Source organism: Gossypium hirsutum, chromosome D02 (assembly GCF_007990345.1).
Source record: "Gossypium hirsutum isolate 1008001.06 chromosome D02, Gossypium_hirsutum_v2.1, whole genome shotgun sequence".
Taxonomy (NCBI): Eukaryota; Viridiplantae; Streptophyta; class Magnoliopsida; order Malvales; family Malvaceae; genus Gossypium; species Gossypium hirsutum.
In genome coordinates this window covers 13262436-13287268 of record NC_053438.1, presented here as the reverse complement: position 1 = coordinate 13287268, position 24833 = coordinate 13262436, and the positions used below count along the sequence as shown (strand labels likewise).

The 24833-nt window shown below is 34.2% G+C and overlaps 1 long non-coding RNA gene and 1 other non-coding gene across 3 annotated transcripts; both read right to left on the bottom strand.

The window, feature by feature from the left end:
* Positions 1 to 2772: 2772 nt before the first annotated feature.
* On the bottom strand, positions 2773 to 3399 carry LOC121214620 (uncharacterized). 2 transcript variants are annotated; one of them, XR_005910210.1, is made up of 3 exons: positions 3137 to 3399; positions 2876 to 3019; positions 2773 to 2792 (listed from the first exon to the last, which is right to left on the bottom strand). It is a non-coding gene; the product is annotated as an uncharacterized lncRNA (long non-coding RNA). The 2 variants fall into 2 exon arrangements; XR_005910211.1 differs by having other exon boundaries at positions 3140 to 3399.
* A 15253-nt stretch (positions 3400 to 18652) lies between these two features.
* LOC121215077 (small nucleolar RNA R71) lies at positions 18653 to 18759 on the bottom strand. Its single transcript, XR_005910810.1, has one exon. It is a non-coding gene; the product is annotated as a small nucleolar RNA R71 (small nucleolar RNA).
* Positions 18760 to 24833: the final 6074 nt, after the last annotated feature.

The window sequence follows — 24833 nt, the reverse complement described above, 5'->3', positions numbered from 1 at the left end:
GTTGCTGTGCCTTCTTGCTGCCCATGGTACCTCTCATCTGCAGTTTGCTAGATCTACCATTTGTCGAAACCACTTTTCCTTTAAAAATGGATTGACTTAAAAATGAAAATTGGAGTCGCCACCGATCCTTTATTGAGGTGTGATCGGCTCACATTGAAAACGATTTTGGTCTACGAAGTTTGAGAAAACAGATTCAGGAGTCGGTTACGCACGACGAAGGGTTAGCACCCTCTTAACGCCTAAAATTGGTACCGAATTGATTGTTTAATGTCTTGGTGTCGAAAATTTGAAAAGATTTTAAAAGAAAATTTGAATAAGTTAACTTGGATGATAAGACCACCCTTATTTCGAAGAAGTAAAATGTCATACCCAGTAAGTTAGGGTGCAGCATTTCTAATCTTCGAAATTAAGTTATTTAGGTCAAATGAAAAATCAGAACTCAGTGAGTTAGGGTTCAATTCCTCAAAATTCCAAATACAGACACTACACCAAAACAGGCTTTTAGTGGCACTTTTTTAGAAAGCGCCGCAACAGACGCCGCTAATGAATGCGCCGCTAAAGACCCTGATCTTTAGCGGCACTTCTAGCACAAACGCCGCTGAAGACTAAGACCTTTAGCGGCCCTGATCTATAGCGGCACTTTGACCACAAACGCCACGAAAGAACCTAATCTTTAGCGGCGCTTTCCCCTCAAACGCCGCAATAGACCCTGATCTATAGCGGCGCTTCGACAACAAAACGCCACTAAAGAACCTAATCTTTAGCGGCGCTTTCCCCACAAACGCCGCTAAAGACCATGATCTTTAGTGGCGCTTTTTCCACAAACGCTGCTAAAGACCCTTATCTTTAGCGGCGCTTTGACCAAAAACGCCACTAAAGGCCAACACCTTTAGTGGCGTTTTTTTTAAAAACGCCACAAAATTTGGCAGATTTGTAAAATAAATTTTTTTATATTTTCAGCCCTCCTGTAAAAACAAATCAGAAGAAATCATATCTAAACCAGCCAAAAGTAATAAATCTATATAGTAAACAAATAAAATAATAAATATCAATAAATAAAATAAAATTCGTATTATTCTTACAAAAATGTTAAAAGTTAAAATGATAATTAAAAGTCAAAATCGAAGTATATTTACACGATAGTTTAAGACGGCGGCTGTTGCGACTGCTGAAACATCTTCATCATACTCTGAAGCTGCTGCTGGAGTTCATCGAACTTTTGACGCTGCTCGGCTTCCCTCGCTGCAGCCTCTGCTTCCCTCGCTTTAGCCTCTGCTTCCCTCGCTGCAGCCTGTACTTCTCTCGCTGCCGCCTCTGCTTCTTTTGCTGCCGCATCTGCTTTAAGCTGCTGCTGGAGTTCTTCATACTTTCGTTGAACCTCAGCTTCTCTCGCTGCTGCATCTGCTTTCAGTTGTAGCTGGAGTTCTTCATATCTTTTTTGAACCTCAGCTTCTCTCGATGTTGCCTCCGCTTTAAGTTGTGTAATTTGCTCAATTGTTGTCGCTTGCATCTGAGCCATCTGGTCTCTTAACCTCTGAACTTTAGCTTCTGCTCGACTCCTCGAAGGCATATATTGTTGCGAGCTAGATCCAAAATATTGGGATGGGTTAACAAAAGATCCTTGAAATCGAACCCGACCATACCTTTCAGGACCCAAAACTTCAGTGATAATCCGGTTATCAATGTCGTCAATATGAACAGAACTATCACTGGAAGCAATCGCTTCGTACTCCGCCTTTTTATCCTTTAATTTTTCCTAAAAAATAAATCAAATAGTTAGGAATGCAATATATATTAAAAAACCTAATGCAACATAACTTAACAATATTTGCATTACAATAAATGAAATAAATCGTTAGAAAATAAACACTATAAATTATTAAAACAAGTGAAATTGTATTAATTAAGCAAACGTACCATAATTTCTGCAGCTTCAGGAGTCATAGGGTTTCCATCTTTCTTCCTATGTGTAATGTCAAAAAGTTGAAGGCGTCCAACTTTTTGACCGGACGACAGTTCCTACAATACAATAGTAAAAATATTAATGTAAGTAAGTAATAAATATCTGCCAATATTAAAAAATTGAAAATACCTCTGCATGAGCTACACACGCAAAACTTTTCGACCCAGCTGTGTGAGTGAATTTTTGTTGCTGCCTACTTTTTTTCAAACTTCTTCACGATCCTACATTATGAAATTATTAGTACGTTAATTAGGAAATACTATACACCAAAATAATTACAAAATTTTATAAGTTACACATACCTCTCCTTTCTTTGAAGTCCAAAATCTAACAACCTCTTCCCACTAGTACCTCAGCATTCCCGGCGGGACATTTTGTAATCTCTCGTCGAGTGTTGTTTTTGTCTTAAAATAGTCTTTCTTTAAAGTGCTCTTATGGTCTCTCCATCTTTTTCCCAATGCCTTCTTTACATAAGCATCGGAGACCTCTAGAGTAAATCTCGCCTACAAAAAACACAACTTAAGAAAGTAAATGTAAACGAAACTTAAACCCAAGTATTATAAATGACATACACGTTTTGTTACCTTAATGTTATCGAGAGCTTGGTTCTTATTACTCTCGGGCACTTTATGCCATGACTCGAAGTTAATTGGCAACATATTTGCATTCCGTGCTAGAATGCCCATGTATCCTGCTAAAAGGCGAGCTTCTGATCCAACAGGCTGACCAAAGCTATTACTGGATACTTGGACACGCTCGACTGGATCTAGGTCATATAAATCGCTCAGTACCGTACGTCCGCGACCTCTCCGTGTCCCACCAGTTTCATCTGAAAAATAAAAGTATTGTAATATTTAACTAATTTAAAAAAAACAAGAAGTCAACACACATGTAAATTAAATGTTAAATTACTTTGAACTTCTATAGGTTCCTCAGGTGTAACCGGAACATTCGAAGATCCAATAGCAGTCTGTTGTTTAGTGCTGTTTGTTTCCGCCGAGTTTGGAGTACCTTGAACAATGCGGTGCGATCGCACTTTTCTTCTAGGCATTTTATCTGCAATACAAATAAATTAGTTGAAAACTTAGTATTCAATTACAACAATAATATCACATATAAAATAGTTGAAATACCATCATTCGTAGATGTAATTAGATAATCGTAAAAGCTTACTACATTATAATTCGTAAATCTCTTCATCCGTATCCTGACGGACCCATTGAAATTGTGTACTAGTACTAGGGATGTTTTCGTTTAAGTTCTGTTCTGGAAATGGCAAAGTTTGTGTTCTGTCGTCAATGTCATCTTTACTTCCACTGCCCATGTCAAAAAAGTCTCTAGGGATGTTACGGAGTACAACGTACCAACCCTCATCAGTTGGGTCTTTTGAGTAAAAAACTTGTTTGACTTGAGAAGAAAATACATACGGCTCATCAATCAATTGTTGTCCTGTGTGAATCAATCGAGCGAAGTTTACCATTGTGAAACCAAATTGATCTTGCTTGATTCCACGTGCAGTATTAACATCGGCCCAATCACCTCGAAATAAGACAACTTTCCATTTTCCGTAGTAATCCAACTCAATTATGTCAGTAAGAAGTCCAAAATATTCCACATTTCCCTCCACAGGATTATTGTCCCTAGCACTAGCATAACTTGTAATTGAGGAATTAACCACTATTCCACAATTTTGCGTTCTCCTCAATCTCTCGCGATATTTTGTATGAAATCTGAATCCGTTTATGAGGAACGCACTATATCTTTTAACCACCCGATTTGGACCTTGGGAAAGCCATTTAACTTCGTCGGTGACGTTCTTCCCACTCCAAACCTATTGAATGAAAAGTAAACTGAGTAATTAAAAATGTTTTGAGTAAATATTATTATTTCTAGAACTTAAAGCTCTAATTACATACCGTTTGGCTTAACCATTCATGAAAAGATTCTGTAAACAACTTATTGATATCTCGATGTTGTGTTCTTCGAGAGCGCGAACGAGATCTCAATATTTGTTTGTACTCACTATGTTAAAAATATGTTCAGTTTGTTAGACTATAAACAATTTTTAAATGATGAATATTTATCAAATTTCTAAAACTTACTTGCGTAAAGGTTCCATTGATTCGTGGTGAAACAGAACATATCGATGTGCTTGAACCCACGATAAATCATCTAATTCTGTAATTTCAACTTTACCGATTGGTTCTCCAAAACTTTTGAACAAATAAGTCTCGGCAAAGTTATGATCCGTGAGTCCAACATTTCTATTTGGTCTGTTCAACCTTGTTTCAACATCTTCCAAATATCTTGAACAGAAGGTCATACATTCCTCTGCCAAGTAGCCTTCAGCAATCGATCCTTCTGGATAACGCTTGTTGCGGCAATAAGACTTTAATTTGGATAGGAACCTAAACACGGTATACAACATTATCAAAAGTTGTAACTAAAGGCATATAGGTGAATGAAGGAAAATTTTAAAAATTGAAATTAACACCTTTCTATGGGATACATCCATCAATAGAAAACGGGTCCGCCAAGAATTGCTTCATGCGGGAGATGGATTATCAAGTGAACCATAATAGTGAAGAAAGAATGTGGGAAGATTTTCTCCATGTTGCATAAAGTTAAAGCGGCTCGATCCTGTACCTTTTGAAGTTCTTGAACATCCAAAACTTTGCCACAAATGGCTTTCATTATGTTGGATAGTTCAATGATACAAGACGTCACCTTCTTGGACATACAACACCGTAGAGCAACTGGCATTAAATCTTGCATCAAGATGTGATAGTCATGTGATTTTAGCGAATATAATCTTCGATCTTTAACACTAACACATCGAGATATATTTGACGCATACGCATCCGGAACCTTTATATCCTTCAACACCATGCAAAACAGTTCTTTCTCCGTCTTTGACATGGAGAAAATTGAAGGCGGCAACCGATATTTCCCATTCGGAAGTGGATTAGGATGAAGATCAGGCCGAATTCCCATTTGGACTAAATCAAGTCGACCCTGAAAATTGTCTTTTGATTTTCCGTCGACGTTCAAAATTGTACCGACAATGTTCTCGCAGACATTTTTCTCAATGTGCATAACATCAAGATTGTGTCGTAAAAGGTGATGCTCCCAGTAAGGCAACTCAAAAAAATACTTCTTTTTTTCCACAAGTCCGCCTCATTAGGATCGTCCTCTTCGTCAGAGCTTTCATCAGCTTCATCATTTGATCTTCTGTTTCTCTGCGTGTTTGTCGGTTGGTTCATCTTCCCATAAATGAAATTCATATCTTCCAACATGAATAAGATTTCAGAGCCACTGGTCTGGGAAGGAGCTTCTCTGAACTCTTCAGTGCCGTCAAATACAGAACTCTGAAATCTAAATCTATGATTTTCCGGCAACCACCGACGATGCCCCATGTAAGAGAACTTCTTCCCATTATACAACCATTGGGAGCATGTTTGTGCAGCACAACAAGGACACGCATAACGACCCTTAGTAATCCAACCGGATAAATTGGTATAAGCGGGAAAGTCATTAATGGTCCACATCAAAGCTACACGTAAATTAAAGTTCTCCTTTCTCAGCACATCGTATGTCTCGACACCAGCCCATAATTGTTTTAACTCTTCAATAAGTGGCTGTAAATAAATGTCGATATCATTCTCGGGCCCTTTCTCTCCAGGGATAATCATAGATAAGATAAGGGAAGATTGCTTCATGCAAATCCACGGAGGCAGATTGTAAGGAACAAGAACTACTGGCCAAGTACTGTAGGCAGTGCTCATGATCTTGAAAGGATTAAATCTATCAGATGCTAGCCCAAGCCTCACACTCCTAGGATCGCTTGCAAAGCTTGGAAATTTATTGTCAAATGCTTTCCAAGGTAAAGAATCTGCCGGATGCCTTAGTAATCTATCATCGGTTCGTCTATCATGGTGCCACGTCATTGACTCCGCTGTCTTCGACGACATGAAAAGCCTTTGAAGCCTTGGTATCAACGGAAAATACCGCAAAATCTTTACTGGCTTCTTCCTCGACTGTGCATAATTTTCACCGTCGTTCCCATCTTCTGTGTTTCTATTTATCCAATGGGATTGGCCGCATACATGACAGCACTGTTGGTTTTTCCGATCGCCCCAATACAACATGCAGTCATTTGGGCAACTATGGATTTTGTTGTACCCAAGGCCTAAATCTTTTATCATTTTCTTCATATCTTTGCATGACTGAGGGATTTTTGCAAACGGAAACATTTCTCTCAAAAACTCTAGTAGCATTGTCAACGAGTTTCCGGTCCACCCTCCCAAACATTTTAACTGAAAAAGATGAACACAGAATGCCATTTTTGAAAATTTTGATCCCTCATACAGTTCTTCGTTCATGTCATTAAGTAGAGCGTAGAACTTCGCCGCTTCTCCATTTGGCTCTTCATGAGGTACACTACTTCCCGGTTCGGTAAAAGCAGTTCCACCGACGTTACAATCATCATATGCCATAAAATCCCCTGGGAACGATTGCACACCATGATTGTGCATATTAAATGCATCCCGCAACATACCTTCCATGTCATCCCCTCTATCAGACTGATGGTAAGCAGTCCCAGGATAAGATACATCAATCGTTGAAGAGGAAGTACTTCTAGGGCATTCTCCATGAAAAAGCCATTGCTTATAACCCTTAACAAACCCATCAACAATTAGATGCTCGTATACAACCTCACGATAAAATGAATATATGTATAATATTAAAAAAATAGTAATACTTATTTAAGTTATAAATTTATTATTAATAAAATTTAAATATAGCTTACATACGTAAATGAATATATGTATAATATTAAAAAATAGTAATACTTATTTAAGTTATAAATTTATTATTAATAAAATTTAAATATAGCTTACATACGTAAATGAATGCTTTTAAACTAATCTTCCACTGAATTATTCGTGGAGAGGTATATGTGTTACTAATTTGACAACAATATATGTTTAAATTTGATGCACCATTTTTACTTTGACTTATTTAAAGTATTAAAATAACAGTTTAAAGAATTTCTCCATATAACATTTTAAGTGACTTGACATTTTGAAAAACGAGCATAACAACTTATGAATTCATGTTTTAAGTAAAGCAATTGTGAAGATTTATATACATCATAAAAAGGAGTATTTTGTAATATTTTTAAAAAAAAAGGTGAATCACATGAAGAAATATTAAACAGATGAAGACAATACTAATGCCACTGTCAAAGTGCAATTCGCGTTTTGACTGGAAAATAGAAGCTAAAGGCAACTTGGTTTCACACTTAAGTTTTCTCCAGCATTTTCAGGCAAACTAGGTCAAAACAGTAAGACATTTGCACATCAAAATATCCTACATAAAAATTTACACATCAAATCCTTTGCTAAAAGCAGAGTAGCAGATGATTCCACCGACAGCATTTTTGTGCAAAAAACAGAAATTTTCCTACATATACATTTGCACATCAAATTTTCGTAAATATATATTTGTACCTTCAGAACCTTGCAGCAAACAGAAATGAAGGCAATGAAATTGAATGGACTGAAACCCTATAAAAAAGAAGTATTAACATCAGTTTGTAAGCAATGAAACCATTCCAATCACTTTCGAACCATTACACTACCTTCAGGACGGTCCAAAAAAAATGAAGAGGAAGACCGAATAAAATTTACAACAGAGGATACAATTTTTTTTAATTTCAGGATCAACAAACAAATACAAACCAAGAATAAAATTAACAAGAGAAAACCCAAATGAATACAGATTGATAATGGGGAAAGCGAACCTTGAATACTTATTCCCCGACGATCGATTCCGACGATGCTTCGCGACGTTCTCCGTCAACTATGTGTGTTGACCGAATGTACGAACCGGGGATTTTAATGTTTTGCAAGAAATGTGAACACTTTTAACAATGAAAAACGGAACAGATGAAGAATTGGGGATTTCGGTGACTTAGGGATTTCGGTGAAACACTTAGGGATTTCAGAAGTAAGAATTGGGGCTAGGGCTGGGTGAGAGCGGGGATATACCCCAAAACTGATCTGGTCAATGAAACGACGCCGTTTCACTAAATTAATTTGTGGCGCTTAATAAAAAACGCCACTAAAAATTAAATTCGTCAACGAAACGGCACCGTTTTGTTTAAATTTTAATTGGATCCTTGCGACGTTTTACACAGAAATGCCACTAATAATTCACTTCTTATAATTTTTTATTTCTTTTTATTTATAATTTTAATTTGTTATATATTTCTGATTTAATACATTATTTTTAAATGATAAAATTTATTAAATTTTTTTAATTTTATACCGTATGAATAATGTATATATTAGCAACATTAAAATTTATAAATAATTGAAATTATAAAAAAAATACATTTTCCAATTTTAAATTTTAATCAGAAAAACCTAAAATATAATTTATTTCCTTTGCGGCATTTTTGTTAAAAACACCGCTAATACCAATAAACAGTATAAAAACGATGTCGTATTGTCACACTTACAACCAAAAAATAAATGTAAACGACGTCGTATTACAGAAACATTTGCGGCGTTTATGTAAAACCGCCGCTAAAGCCCCGAACCGTTGCGGCGTTTATTAAGAAGCGCCACTAAAGTTATTTCTCCCAATGAAAACGAAGTCGTTTTGGTTTAATTTTGTGCGGCGTTTATACAATAAATGCCGCAAATTCAACTCTATAGCGGCGTGTTACAAAAAAAACGCCGCTAATTATTCAGTTTTTAAAAATGTTTTATTTCTCTTTATTTATAAGTTTAATGATTTTTAATAGATTTTTATTTTGATAATTGTTATGAAATTATTATAAATTGACACATTAATATGATTGTTACGTAACTAACACAATATTAATATATATGTGTTTCATAATATATAATATATATCGTTGCATATATATCTTTTTCTATAACCCTAATTTAATATTTAATTATAATCCTACTAATGACATATATAATAAGAAGTAAAAAACACAAAGAATTTACATTTTTTTGGCTTTTGTTTTAGATGAGTAATTAAACCCTAAAACCCAAAGCTATTAATCCCTATAACCCGTAAATTTTAAAATTAAATTATAAACCCTAACTCGTATTCTTCATGCGAATCCGAAACGCAAAAACCATGCATTGCAACATTCAAATCATTAACGCTAAACCATAAACCATAAACAGTAAATTTGATCATTATCTTATAAGCCGTAAACACTGACCTCACATTAACACTAACATGTAAACTGAAACTCTAAACCTTAAACCTCAATCCCCAAGCCATAATCTAAACTGAAAACCTTGAACTTAATACTGTAAACCTAAAATAACAAACATTATGTAATGAACCCTAAAACTCCAAACCGTACACGACAAAACTTAAATATTAATCTTGAAACCCTAAAATATAATTTATTCAATTTGCGGCGTTTTCACAAAAAAACGCCACTAATACCAATAAACAGTATAAAAACGATGTCGTTTTGTCTAACTTCCAACCAAATAATAAAAGTAAACGACGACGTATTAGGGAAATATTTGCGGCGTTTATGTAAAACCGCCGCTACTAAAGGTAAACATCATCAAAGCGACGTCGTTTACAATTTGGGCGCTATACCTACGACGAAACATTGCGTTTCGGTTTCACATTTCCGGCGTTTCTCGGTTAAGCGCCGCTAATATGCAGATATAGCGGCGTTTTCCTCAAGCGCCACTATTGGCTCTATGCCTCAATACGAAACGCTGCGTTTTGGTCTACATATTTTGCGGCGCTTTTGCTTTAGCGCTGCTATTGATGTGCTTCAGCGGCGTTTTTGCAGAAGCGCCACTAACTCTACTATACCTCAATATTGTACGCTGCGGTTTGTTTAACATTTTTTGCGGCGCTTAGAAACAAACGCCGCTAATTGTGTTCTATTATGACGTTTCTATAATGCGCCGCTACTGCCAATATTCCTAAATATTAAACGATGCGTTTTGTCAGATTTATTACAGCGTTTTGTTTAAAAACGCCACTAATGATGCTCTTTTGCGGCGTTTTTGTATAAAACGCCACTATGTGTCTGACTATTTACGGCGTTTTTCCGGAAGCGCCGCTATTTCCCAATTTTTATCGGCGTTTTAGTGTTAGCGCTGCTAATGCCTGATTTATAGCGGCGTTTTATCTAAAAACGCCGCAAGAAATGCCGCTGAAGCCCCCTTTTGGTGTAGTGAGAATATTGCCTTTATTTTTAGAAATCCTTAACTCAAGGTAGCAAAATGTCATATCCAGTGAGTTAGGACACAACGTTTTGAATTCTCGAGATAAGCCTTAATTTTGGAATTTTTACGTTTTTATTGAAAAAGGGATCCTCAGTTACCTAAATTCAATGAGGAAAATTGAAGCCTAGTGAGTTAGGGCACAATCTTTTCGAGAATCTTGGATACCAAGTATCTTGGAAATTTATGGAAAAATCATTTTAATATTTTAATCAAATGCAACCTTTTATACAAATAATGCGATTGAATGATAACGTACAATACAAAAGGATAATTTGTGAATAAACATAGACTAATGAATAAAAAATAATCAATAGCTAAATACAAACAAGCATAGCAAGAATAATCTCAATCATACATTCAAAAATTAAATGAATTATTAATTAATTTTTAAAGATACACTAAAAAAGAAGAAATTATAATCAATAAATTATACGTACAAAAGTTTCAAAAAAATGAACAATATAGATATATAGGTATGAAATGTATTCAAAATAGTGTAAAAAATAAACACTACATAAAATAATAGTATTTACATGAATTTTGAAACAAATATTATATAAGAAGAAAATTAAACGATATAAAATAATATATATTATTTTAGAATAAATAATACACATGGAGTGAAAAACTTGATATAAATAATAGTATACATATATAATAATACATATAAAAAAGTTGAAATAAAATATATAATAAAATAAGGTTTAAAAGAAATAAATTTTATATATAAGTAAATTTGAAAGAAGATACATAAACATATTTAAAAGAGAATTTAAAGATAATAGCTAGAATAATATAAAATCAATAGCATAAAATAAAAATAATTTAGTATAAGTTATGTATATGTATAAAATAATAATGTCTAAGAGTATTATTCTATAAATCTTTAAAACATAGAAATATATAAAAGTGAATTTTAAAAAATATATTATAAAATAAAAAAATGTATATAAATTATATTGAATTTACATAGAAAATATATAAAGTAATAGACAATAAATGTAAATAATAATATATGATAAATTTAAAATATTAATGATGAATTTAAAATAATATCAAGCTTAAACATTAAAACCCTAAAGAGTAATAAAATAATAAATTAAATTAAATTAAATTAAATATTGGATTTTATTGAAAACAGAACAAATTTTGAGGGAAAAATCGAAATGAATTCTAAAATAAAAACGAATCGAGACCAGATTGAATGCGTACTAAAGAGGGGAGGATCGAATGGCAAAATAAACCCCGTCCTCTGAAACACACCATTTCAACAGGACCAAATTAGAAGCCAGATGAAATTTAAATTATTAATTGAATAAAAAAAATAAAAAAAATTGAATTAAAATAATTAAAAATGTGGAGGGGCCAAATGTGCAAATATACTATTTAGATGAAACGCGCGGATCCTTCCCTCGGGTCGAGTCACTGCGAGAATCTCGGCCTTAAACAAATGGCGCCATTTTTTAATATTATTTAAACAAAAAGAAACGCTAAAAATATTTGCAGCCCATATTTTTCCTTTTTTAAAAAAAATTGCTACTCCTATTTGCTCTGCTAGGGTTTCGACCCTAGCATCCTTGCCATCCGAAAGCTGCATCTCGTCCCCTTCTGAACTTTAATTTTGACGAAGTGGACAGAGATTCGATGGTCCTGTCACAAAGGTAATTCCCTCCTTCTCCCTCTTCTCTTATTTTTTTCGCATATATAAAAAAATGAAGAACAGATCGAAAAAAAGAAAATAAAAAAACTTTGAGAATCACCTTAAAGAAAACTGATATTCGATTTTTTTCTTTTTTATCTACCGTATGCGTAACCGTTTATAGATTTTGTTGGCTCTTTTTATAGCCGAGACAGAGTCGAAAGAAAAAGAAAAAAAGCTTGAAACTTTTTACATTTTTCTCTTTTTTTTCTCTATTTTTTCTATTATTTCCTGTCACTGTTTTGTTGCTCTGTTGTTGTTGTTGTTGTTTTTGTTGTTGTTGTTGTTGTTGTTGTTTGTTTCTATTGCAGGAGTGGTCGTACGGTGATGTGGCGCGGCGCGTGGCGAAGGCGCAGAGAGTGGTGCTGGAAGCTGTTAGGCGTGCGTTGGCTTAGGCAGATAGAGCTTTAGGGTTTCTCTTTTTTTGTAATTGGGTTTGGGTTAGGCTAATTGGGTTTAGTTTACTGGGCCCTGTTAATTTTGCTGTAATCTAGACATGGGCTTTAATTCTGTAAATGGACTTTGAATTTGGTTTTATTTTTTTTTGGGTTTTAATCGGACCCAGGCAAAATGGGCTATTACACCATTGTTACAGGTATAATTTTCCCTCATTCCTATTCTTTCTTGTACTTTTTTCATTCTTAATTTGAAGACATCTTTGGGGTTAAACTAAAGTCATTAAGTCAGTCTTATATTTAGCTTATTTCCCCTAATTCTTTTTTTGATGACTCATAGTACAATATACTACTGCATACCATTTCTTTATGACTTTATGCGATTGAAATTTTAATTGTTTTTGTTATTCATTAATTTTTTAGGTGCATTTCCCTCACAAATAATTGGATATTGTTAATTACCATGTCTATTTGTAATTGATTATTACAATTATATTTACAAAATTCCAGTGACTTGATTTGACTTTTGAAATTAGCAAATGTAAAAACAAATACTCAACTTGGAATTTTTTATCAGGTGTTATAGTTTTATTTTCTTTTGTTACTTCAGTATTTGGTTTATCTTTTATATACAATGTTACCTAAAAAGCATTTATCTGGAAGTGAAAAAAGGAAAAAGAGAAAACATGTTGAAGAGTTAAAAAAATCACAACATGGTGCTATTAATAAATTTATTTTAAAAAAAGTATTTTCTATTGAAATTTTGGATCAATCAAATGAAAGTTTGCATAATGATGTCAATGAGAATGATGAAATTATTTATCCAAATGAGCTTAATGATGTGTCAAATGTATCCAATATTGAAAATATTGGTTTTAATGAAGAACAAACAATTCATCATGATATTGGCATTGATGAAGAAAAAACAATTCCTTCTTTGGATATTTATGATCCTAGAAATTAGGCTAATCTTGACAACAAAATAAGGAACATTTTAGTTGAAAAGGGATCTATATTTATCGAAATGAATCTTGATTTTCCTTTCGATAATAATAATAGACATTTTTCATATGCTTATTTTTCTAGGAAGTTGAGCAATGGTGAGATTAGCAATAGAAAATGATTAGTTTATTCCAAACATGTTGACAAAGTATTTTGTTTTTATTGTAAGTTGTTCAAATCTATTAGTAACAAATGTTTGTTAGTAAATGAGGGTTTAAGTGATTGGAGGCATATTAGTGAGAAGCTCAAACAACATGAAAACAATCTTGAGTATATGACTAATATGAATACCTAGAATGAAATGAGAGTAAGGTTGGATAAAAATGAAACAACTGATAAAAGCTTGCAAGAGCAAATTATGAAAGAGAAAGAGCGATGGAGGCAAGTTTTACTTAGAATATTTTCAGCTGTGAAATGTCTTGCTACTCATAATTTGGCTTTTTTTGGCTTTTTGAGGATCCAATGAAAAACTCTATCAAGATAGTAATGGTAATTTCTTGGGATTGATTGAAATGATTATGGAATTCGATGTGATAATACAAGATCATGTTAGACGCATTCAAAACCATGAAATTCATTATCATTATCTTGGGCATAAAATTCAAAATGAGTTGATTTTTCTTTTGGTCGGTAGTGTTAAAAGTTCTATAATTAAGACCATCAAAGAGGCAATATAACACCCCATACCCGGCTTAGACGTTAAGACCAAGTCTGGAGGTTACATCAAAACATTTAAGGGAAAAACCAACCTTTAAGTAAGTTAAAATTCGTCATAAAGAAAACAAATAGCTAGTTAAACAAGCATGAAACCAAGCTTTCGAAACTTCATCCCAAATAAAAACATACATCAATACAAATTTAAACAAACAATAAAATATTTAGAAAAGAGATGTGACCGAGCTCTTGACACGCTGAGCCTCCTATATCAGTGGGTTACCTACAAATCAGTCAACAATAAATGAGTTTATAACTCAATGTGTGCAACCGATATATATATACTCAAGACAACAATATAGGTACAACCGTATCTGTCCAAACTCCGATACAAAATCAGAAATAAATGATACTTAGTAATATCATAACGTTTCAGAAAAGATACAGACAGATTAGATACTGATGCAGAATAGATCAGAATCAAATGTAGTTTTCTACCCCTATCCGTTACACACCATCTCCGACCATCCTAACAAACCATATAGGGTATTAAGTACCCACCCAACCTTACACACAAATTAGTGTCGGTATGACACATTACAGAGTGATTATAGATTAGCTGTCAGATCAATATGCGATAAATCACCAGAATCAGATACAGAGTTGTGGCTTAGCCACTCAGTTCGGTAGATCATTAAACTGCCAACACTTCCTTCTTTATACCATTCCCACCTAATATAAATGTAGGTTATAGATATCAGATATCATGGATGTATGTACAGTTATCCAATATAATTCATAATTAGATAATACAAATCATTATCATTTAACAATTATCATATCAAGTATACGTACAGATAATCGATTATTCATCCTCAAAAATTGGATATCAAGTTATACAGTCTAATACAGATCTTACGAACCCTAGGAAGGCCTATGTTTGATTTGAACAACTTTTACGATCCTAGGGAAAATTTTAATATTTTGGCCCACATGTCCGTTTGGATTTACATGGCCTGGGTGTTTGGCCTGTGTGGCTCAAAATAGTGAGTTACACGATCTGGTACATAGCCAAGCACACACCCGTGTAGCTCAAAACCCCTCACACGGCCTGGACATACGCCTGTGTTTTTGGCCCGTGTGACCCTAAATCCAAAATAGTGAGTTACACAACTTGGACACACGTCCGTGTCCCTAACCTATGTGACGCCCAATTACAAACAATGAGTTATACGGTCTGGACACACGCCCGTTTCCCTAGTTCGTGTGACCCCAATTCATAAACAGTGACTTGCACCTGCCACACGATCATGTGACGTCGACAGCCATGTTTTTCAACATTCAATACTAGTAGAAAATTGGGTTTTCGGTACACACCTGACATAGTTTTGACATAGAAGCAACAAGAATAACTTCAAAACCTAATAAAGCACAACCAAAGACCAATTCAACAGTTAATTCACATCAAACGCTAAGATTAGCATACAATCTAAACTTATGTCAAAAGCTTTGACAAAACTCCCTATTCGTGAAACCTCACATTACCTCGTACGTTGCAGTGAATTATAAAACTAGAGTGTTGGAAGAACATCTCTCGTAAGATCTTCGCCTAGAATTGAAAATTCAAATAAAAAATTCAAGCAAAACACATTTCGATGAAACTTAACCAAAAACAAGTGAAACATGCAGAAACAATAAAGAACTACAACTGAACTTACAAAAAAACCTTCTGATTGATGTAATGAACAAACTAAAGCCCTTAATTGCCACCAATAGCAAGATTATACCAACAATTAAGCAAAAGAAAGAAACGAGAAAAAAGAAAAATGTAGAAGAAAAAAGGGAAGAAGGAGAAGAGAACGTCAGCTTAACTAATTAAATTTAAAAAACAAAAACTAAACGAAATGAATAAAAAAAACTAAAATGGTTTACTCCAAGGCGTAAAAATTATTTCCTCATTGTATGCACAGGGACTCGAACACAAGACCAGAAAATATATAAAAGTTTAACCACCGAACCAGTAGGCTTATTCTTGACACAAATTCACACAGAAATAAACTTAAGTCCAACATTCAAGGATAAGGGTCAAATCAAGCAAAACAACAAAATTCCAAAAAGTGATTTTTGAACCCATAACCTCTAACACACAAGTGGAGCACTTAGCCATAGAGACTTAATTATATCAGAATTTAACAAACAACATTCAAATTTTTAGGGGGTTACAGACAAAATATTTTCTATAATTCTTGATTGTACCCTGATATTGGTCATCAAGAACAAATGCCTCTAACAGTACGATGTGTTAATATGTCAACTAATAAAATAAAAATTGAGGAGTACTTTCTAGAGTTTTTGAAGGTGAATGATACAACTAGATTGGGACTTTTTAAGGAATTAGAAGATGTTTTGAAGTCTTTTTATCTTAATGTTGATGATGTAATGGGTTAAGGTTATGATAATAATTTCAATATGAAAGGGAAGTACCAAGGTGTTCAAAGCGGATTCTTGAAATAAACTCGAGAGCATTATATATGCCTTGTGCTTGTCATAGTCTGAATCTTACTCTTAGGGATATGTGACCTGTCATCAAATGTAATAGTCAATTCGGGTTAATTTCGCACTTAAGGAGTTTGTTTTCTTGACAATTTAGGATTTTAATTTATGTTTTTAGTATTTAGGCCTTTGGATTAGAAGTTAATAAAAATAAGTATTTTAAACATATTTTGTAAGGTTGTGCCCCAATAGGCTGACACGGGCTTTATGTTGTGCTAATATATTCAATTAAGTGTGTAGGATGAAGATATAAAGGCCCAATTAACTTGGAAGCAAGGGACAAGTGATGCGTAAGCTTCCCTAGTCGTCAAAGCACCAAAAAATTGACTAAGGTTGGAATTGGGTGTCGTGTCACACCATAGCCTTGGTGTGGTGTAACACACATTGATGTGCCGAAAACCTAATTTGGGCTACCAACACCTTTATAAATAAGCCATCAGGGGTTGAATGTGACCAAGTCATCCTAGACGCCTTCAAAAACCATCGTAGTTTATTTAGATTATTTTTTTCAATTTTGAGATACTTTCTTGTTTTTCTTTTTGAATTGGTTTTGATTCAGTGACTTGTTTATTTAATTAAAGTATTTCATTTATATTCTTCTTACACTTGTTTTATTTCGTTATCCCAATCGAAAGATTTTCTACGCCATTCCCCGTTGGATGTTCAATCAACAATTATTCAAACCTCTTTTCTTCTCCAAATCTACTGTGTTTCTTACATTTTTTATTCAATTGAAATTGAGATTATGAATAACATGAGTGGCTAAATCCTTTAAGGGAGATTAACGAGTGGATGGGGATGTGATTATCGGAGGATTTAGGATTTCTAGAGATAGATTGATTGGTATAAATTACATTGTCTTAAAATGTTAGGCTTGACAACCCTAATAAATTATCATAGGGTAGACGAAATTAAAAGATAAAGTCGAACCGAGTAATCGTAATTTATCCTAGTTGAAAAAGTGATGTTAGGAGATAAGTTGTATCAACCAATCGATTAAGTTAATTAGAGTCGACGGGTAATAATTGTTTGAAACGATGACTAATCTACTCTAGAACCCTAATTTGAAGTTAGTCACAAACCTTGAAGCGATTTAATCTTCCTGATTGGTTTATTGGTTTAATTCATTTGTTTATATTTCTTTCTTTATTAGTTAGTTATTTTTGATCTTTTTAATATACTTTACTATCCATCGTAATATAGGAATTAACTATTACTACCTAGAGTTAGTAATGTAAAAAAAGTATTTTCATTATTTGTTCCATCCCTTCTTAGGTATGATTCTTGGAATAGTTCTGGTATTTTGTTGTACAATTATATTACAATTTGACCCGTGCACTTGCAGATACCGCCACTCTCAATCCTTATAGTTTTGGTGTTGTATTCGTCAAGTTGTTAGCGTCATTACCAGGGAGGTTTCAGTAATAAATTTTGAAAATAAATTTTTGCAATTAATAAGATAAGTAGGAATGTTAGGACCTATAGATACGATTTTAATTTTTGGTTAGTTATTTTTATTTGTATTCTTATTTTTATTTTAGGTTGTGTATGACCTAAAGCTCTAGCACTCCAATTGAACCATATCCTAATCTGGAGCGAATACTCAAGTGTAACCATCAAATAATGGATAACGATCTACCTGTGGTAATAAAATTTACTAGGGAAAATATGTTGTTTGAAGAGCCATGAGAACCACAAGGAAATAATTGGAAAGAAGTTCCAATGGCTTAGCAAACGTTGCGTGATTACGCCTTACCTACCTTGGACGCGATGCGAGGAAGCATTGAGTGGATAACGATCAACGTTAATAAGTTTGAGATAAAGACAACCACAATCCAGATGATTCAAAACACATTGCCGTTCAAAGGGAACATAGTTGAATACCTGAATCAACACTTGAAACGGTTCCTTTAGCTATATGACATATTCAAATATAATGGAATATCTGACGATGCTATACGCCTTTAGTTATTCCTATTTTCATTATGTGATAATGCGACCAATTGGTTAGACTCATTAGCATTGGGTTCTATTACCACATGGAACGATTTCGCGAAAAAACTTCTTCATAATTTTTTTCCTAATTAGTCACACCATTCAACTCCGACGGGAAATTACAAATTTCAAACAATACAAAGGAGAATCTTTGTACGAGGCATGAGATCGCTTTAAGATGATGCTAAGAAAGTGTCCATATCATGGATTGCAAGTATGGCTCTAGATACATATATTCTATAATAGTGTCAACGGACACATTAGATCTAGCCTAGATGGAGATTTCAATGGATCTCTGATGTTTCATACATACGAACAAGATCATAAAATCATAGAAGACATGGCTATGAATTCGTATATGTGGCCTATCGAGAGATTCATTTTAACAACTCGTTTTCAATGAAATCGAAATAGTAGTTTCAGGACCACAGCTTCGAAGTTAGAAAAAAATTATTTTATTATTATTTTATGGTCTACAGTATGATAGAGATACCATACAAAAAATTTTACGGTTTACATACTTAATTTGAAAAAAAAGGACTAAATTACGTAAAGTACAAAAGTTGAGTTCTAATAGCTAAAGGTATTAAATAGCTATAGAATTTTAAATTGAAGGTCTTTATATAGTAATTAGCCATTAAAGTTGTTAATGGATAAGCATGAATAGTCACCATTGTAATTTGAATGAATTATTAAGGTTAATTTTGGAAATTAGTGATTAAAGTTATAATAAATAAAATAAAATAAAATATTATCATCATCTCCCACCAAAATTTAAAAAAAAAAACCTAGCCATGGAAGCTTGAAATTTAGGCAAGCTTATTTTGCTCAATTAGGTATGTATTTTTGTTTCGTTTTTTATGATTTTTATGTTTTCGGGATCGTTGTAGCTTAACCTAGCTAGCCCGGGGATTAATTTGCAAAATTGTTAAAGTATTAGGGTTTTACTATTGACGATTATACTTGAGTTTTGAAGTTTGATGATAGAAAATGAATAGTTATTGTTAGATAAACAACTTTTGTAAAGAAATTTTTGGTGAATCATCAGTTAATGGCTAAATTGAAAAAGGTGATAAATTTATAGAAAAATTTGTGAAATTGTGAATTATATGGGTTGCTATTAATATGTATAAAAATTGGCTAGGCTTGAGTAAGGATTAAATTGCATGAAATTCATTTTCGAGCCTAGGGATTAAATTACAAAGGAATTAAAGTATAGGGCAAAATGGTAATTTTGCCAAAATTTCCATGTTGGATTAAATTGAATGAGAATTATATTGAAATGAGTTAAATTCATTCGTATAGATCCTGTTAGACCTCATACAGAGTTAGATCGAGACAAAGAGAAAATATCGAATTAGTTTCATCCGTATCTACGTACACTTATCGAGGTAAGTTCGTGTAACCAAATTGTATATTTATATGTTTTAAATTGAATTATAAGTATGTGATTTGTATAATTTCCATGTATAAATACCGGTCGCATATCCGATGGTTACTGAGTCCTATTTGAACCTTAGGAATTCGTAGGATACAAATGACATGTCATTAATGTTACCGATTTGGTTAGAGTCTTGCATGTGTTGCGAACACACCACAGCTTGTATGAGCTTATCGATTCATAGTTGTGAGAGCATACCGATTCATAGCTCCTATGAGCTTATATGTACATGAATTGACGGATTATAATTTAGTACACCTCGTGTGTACTACCCTTGTATCCAGCAATATTTTAAATGGTTTAATGGGCAATGTTTTGTTATGAGACAATATGAGTTTGATAAGAACTAGTACATGTATATACATGAAATACATGGAAGTGATATTACATATATCTTGAAACATGAAATGGATGATACATGTATATGAAACTTGCTTAGTGGTTATGTACATCCATGTTTATTGGCTATTATATGTGTTTTACATGACTAACATGTTGAGGATATGTGTTTAGGCTTTTGGCCAAATTGGTTTTGATATGTTTTGCATGTTTACCTTAAATTTGATTAAATGGTAAGTTAATTTCTTTATTATAGGAACTTACTAAGCTTAAATGCTTACTCTGTGTTACTTTTCGTGTTTTATAATAATTTGAAAGCTCATTTAGTTTAGAAGCTTATCGGAGTTATTTCACACTATCCATCAACTCTTTTGGTACTTTCGGTAAATTAATATCGGTTATAATGACATGTACAGGTTAATTTGGCCAATGTAGGCATATAAGTATTTTGTTGAGATTAGCCACTTAAATGGCTTGTGTTGGGTATATTTTGATGTATATATATGTGGTCTTATCATATTGATGTTTGTTAGAGTGGTATATTTGGTACCATTTGGGATTATACATTTATGTATTTGGTTATTTAGGTAAGTTTGGATACTTTGTTGACATGTTTTTAAGTTGTTATTTGAGGTGCCTAAGGGCATATTGTTTGTATGTGATGATATTACATGTTTTAAACTTAATCTTGGCTGGTTTTGGATGTCTATTTATGACTTGGTTATATGCAAATTCTTGTGTTTAGGTTGGTACCAAATTGGGTGAGAAACGTGGCTTAGAAAATGGTCTAGTTTTGTCCACCCGGCCAGAGACACGAGCGTGTGCCTCAGCCGTATGTGACACACGGCTAAGTGACAAAGCCGTGTGTCCCCTGTATCTTCTTAAGAATGCAAGTCAGTATGCTCACACGGCCTAGCACATGGGCGTGTGAGTTGGCCGTGTGACCCAAGTCAGAGAGTTACACGGGCATGGACACGGGCTGGGACATGGTCGTATATCCCTATTTCGAATGTCCACACGGCCTAAGACATGGGCCTGTCTCTTGGCCGTGTGACCCTTGCAACTTAGAAAAATTTCAATATTTTTTGAAAAATTCTTTGAGTACCCGATCTAGTATCGACTTGTTTCTAACACATATTTTGGGCCTCGAGGGCTCGTATAAGGGATAATATATTTGATTTTGATTGGTTTTTGACATGAATAATATATGATATGAAATGTTCTTATTTTTTATCTGTTTCATTTGTAATCTTTGGTAATACTTCGTAACCCTGTTTCGACGACGGAGACTTAACGTAGTGTATACAAGTCGAGCTATACATGCCATTATATAACTTGTGATAGTGTGATATCTCCTGACCGTTTTAAAACATGTTTTTAGATAGCAATGACATCCAACTGAGCTGATTCCGATAAAGTAGATAGTAACACTCAAGCCTCCGTTTAAGGAGTAGCTTCAAGTGGTACAAGGCTCGTATTTGAGGGTCAGGGAGGAGAGGCTAAAGAAGCCTTCTTGTAGATGATGAATGAGTGGTTTACAGAGTTTGTAAGATTGAACCCGATTGCTCAACAGCCTTCACCCGCTCCTGTTCCTCAATCGGTTCCTGTTATTCCTCAAAGTTACAATTAAGAATAAATATCCACTGCCTCACATTAATGATTTGTTTGATCAATTTAAAAGTGCCACAGTGTTCTCAAAGATTAATCTTCATTCTGGCTATTATCAGTTACGATTAAAAGATTCAGATGTACCAAAAACGATATTTAGAACTAGGTACGGACATCATGAATTTCTTGTGATGCCGTTGGGCTTAACTAACGCACCTGCAGTATTTATGGATTTGATGATTAGAATTTTCAGATCGTATTTAGATAGATTTGTTGTGGTATTTATTGATGATATTCTGATTTATTCCTAAATTGAGACTGAACTTGCTGAGCATCTAAGAACTGTTCTGTAAACTTTGAGACATAAACAACTATTTGCTAAATTTAGCAAATGTGAGTTTTGGCTTCGGAAAGTTGGTGTTTTGAGACACGTAGTATCGACTGAAGGCATTAGAGTTGATCCAAATAAAATTTCAATGATTGTTAACTGGAAACCATCAAGAAATGTATCTAAAGTTAAAAGTTTTCTGGGATTAGCTGGTTATTACCGGATATTTGTAAAAGGGTTTTCGATGATAGCTACACCGATGACACGGCTATTACAGAAAGATGTGAAGTTTGAATGGTCTGATAAATGTCAGCAAAGTTTAACCAGTTTAAAGCCCTGCTGACTGAAACACCAGTTGTGGTTCAGCCTAAATCAGGTAAGGAATTTATGATTTTTAGTGATGCGTCATTGAACGGATTAGGTTGTGTTTTGATGCAAGAAGGTAAAGTAATAGCTTATGCTTCTAGACAATTAGAACCACATGAAAAGAACTATCTAACACATGACTTAGAGTTGGAAGCTATTGTCTTTGCGTGGAAAATTTGGTGACACCATTTGTTCAGTGAAAAATGTTATCTATTTATCGATCACAAGACTTTAAAGTATCTGATGTCACAGATATATTTAAATCTGAGACAGCGTAGATGGCTCGAACTATTAAAATATTATGAGTTAGTTATTGATTATCATCTGCGAAAAGCAAACATAGTGGCTGATGCTTTGAGTAGAAAGTCCTTATTTGTCCTACGAGCGGTGAAAACCCAATTGTCACTATCTGATGATGGCTTAATTTTAGCCAAGTTAAAAGTTAGACCAACATTTTTACAACAGATCTGCGAAGCTCAGAAATATGATAGTGAGATGTTAGCTAAATAAGTGCAGTGTGAGTCGACTTTTGATTCAGAATTTCAGATAGGACCCGATGATTGTTTGTTATTTAGAGGTAGAGTTTGTGTACCAAAGGATCTAGAGCTTATACAAAAAATTTTACACAAAGCTCATAGTGGTAACTTGTCTGTTCATTTGGGGAGTAATAAAATGTACAATGATTTGAGACAGATGTACTAGTGGCCGAGAATGAAATGTGATATTTCTGATTTTGCATCTAGTTGTTTGATATGTCAGCAAATTAAAGCTGAATATCAGGTACCTTCAGGACTATTATAGCCAGTGATGATACTGGAGTGGAAATAGGATAGAGTTACTATGGATTTTGTATCGGGGTTACCCCTATCTCTGAAAAAGAAATATGTCATTTGGGTTATCGTTGATCATTTCACGAAGTCTGCACATTTTACTCCGGTACGTACATATTTCTCACTTGACAGATTAGCGGAGTTATATGTTTCAGAGATTATCAAACTACACAGAGCATCTCCATTATTTTGGATAGATTTCTGCGGTTCACATCGCGATTCTGGAAAAAGTTACAGGAAGCTCTGGGTACGCAATTACATTTTAGAACATCATTTCACCCTCAGACTGATGGTCAGTCTGACCGTGTGATTCAGATTCTTGAAAATATGCTTCGGTGTTGTGTTTTAGAGTTTGAAGACAATTGGAAGAAATCTTTGCCGTTAGTCAAATTCACATATAATAATAGTTTTCAGTCGAGATAGCTTAAAAGCAGCTTCAGATCGCCAAAAATCTTATGTGGATCTTAAACGTAAACATATAGTGTTTCAAGTCGGTGACAGGGTATTTTTGAAAGTTTCGTCCAGGAAGAAAGTTCTTCAGTTCGGTCGTAAAGGAAAGCTGAGTCCGTGATTTATTGGGCCGTATGAGATTACTGAGAGAATCAGACCTGTTGTGTATCGATTAGCTTTACCATTAGAACTAGATAAGATTCACAATGTCTTTCACGTGTTTATGTTACGACGTTACCAATCTGACCCTTCACATGTTATCTCCCCGACGGATGTTGGTACCAAATTGGGTGAAAATGTGGCTTGGAAAATGGCCTATTTCGTTCACATGGGTAGTGACAAGGGCATGTGTCTCAACCGTGTGTCACACATAGCCGTGTGTCCCTTGCATCTTCTTAAGAATGCAAGTCAGTATGCTCACATAACCTAGCACACGGGCGTGTGGCTTGGCTATGTGACCCAAGTCAGAGAGTTACACGGGCATGGACACGGGTTGAGACACGACCGTGTATCCCTATTTTGAATGTCCACATGGCCTATGAAACGAGCGTATCTCTTAGCCGTGTGAATCACACGGCTTGGTCACACGGTCATGTGACCCCTGCAGCTTAGAAAAATTTCAATGTTTTCTGAAAAATTCTTTGAGTACCCGATCTAGTGCCGACTTGTTATTAACGCATATTTTGGGCCTCGAGGACTCGTATAGGGGACATTATGTTTGATTTCGATTGGTTTTTGACATGAATAATATATGATATGTAATGTTCATATTTTCTCTCTATTTGATTTGTAATATTTGGTAATGTTTCGTAACCCTGTTCCGGTGACAGATTTAGGTTAGGGGTGTTACATTCATATACCAATCCAAGTCACCAACCGTAAAAGCTGTGAAGGTGAGCAGAGTGACATTACAAAAGCTAAC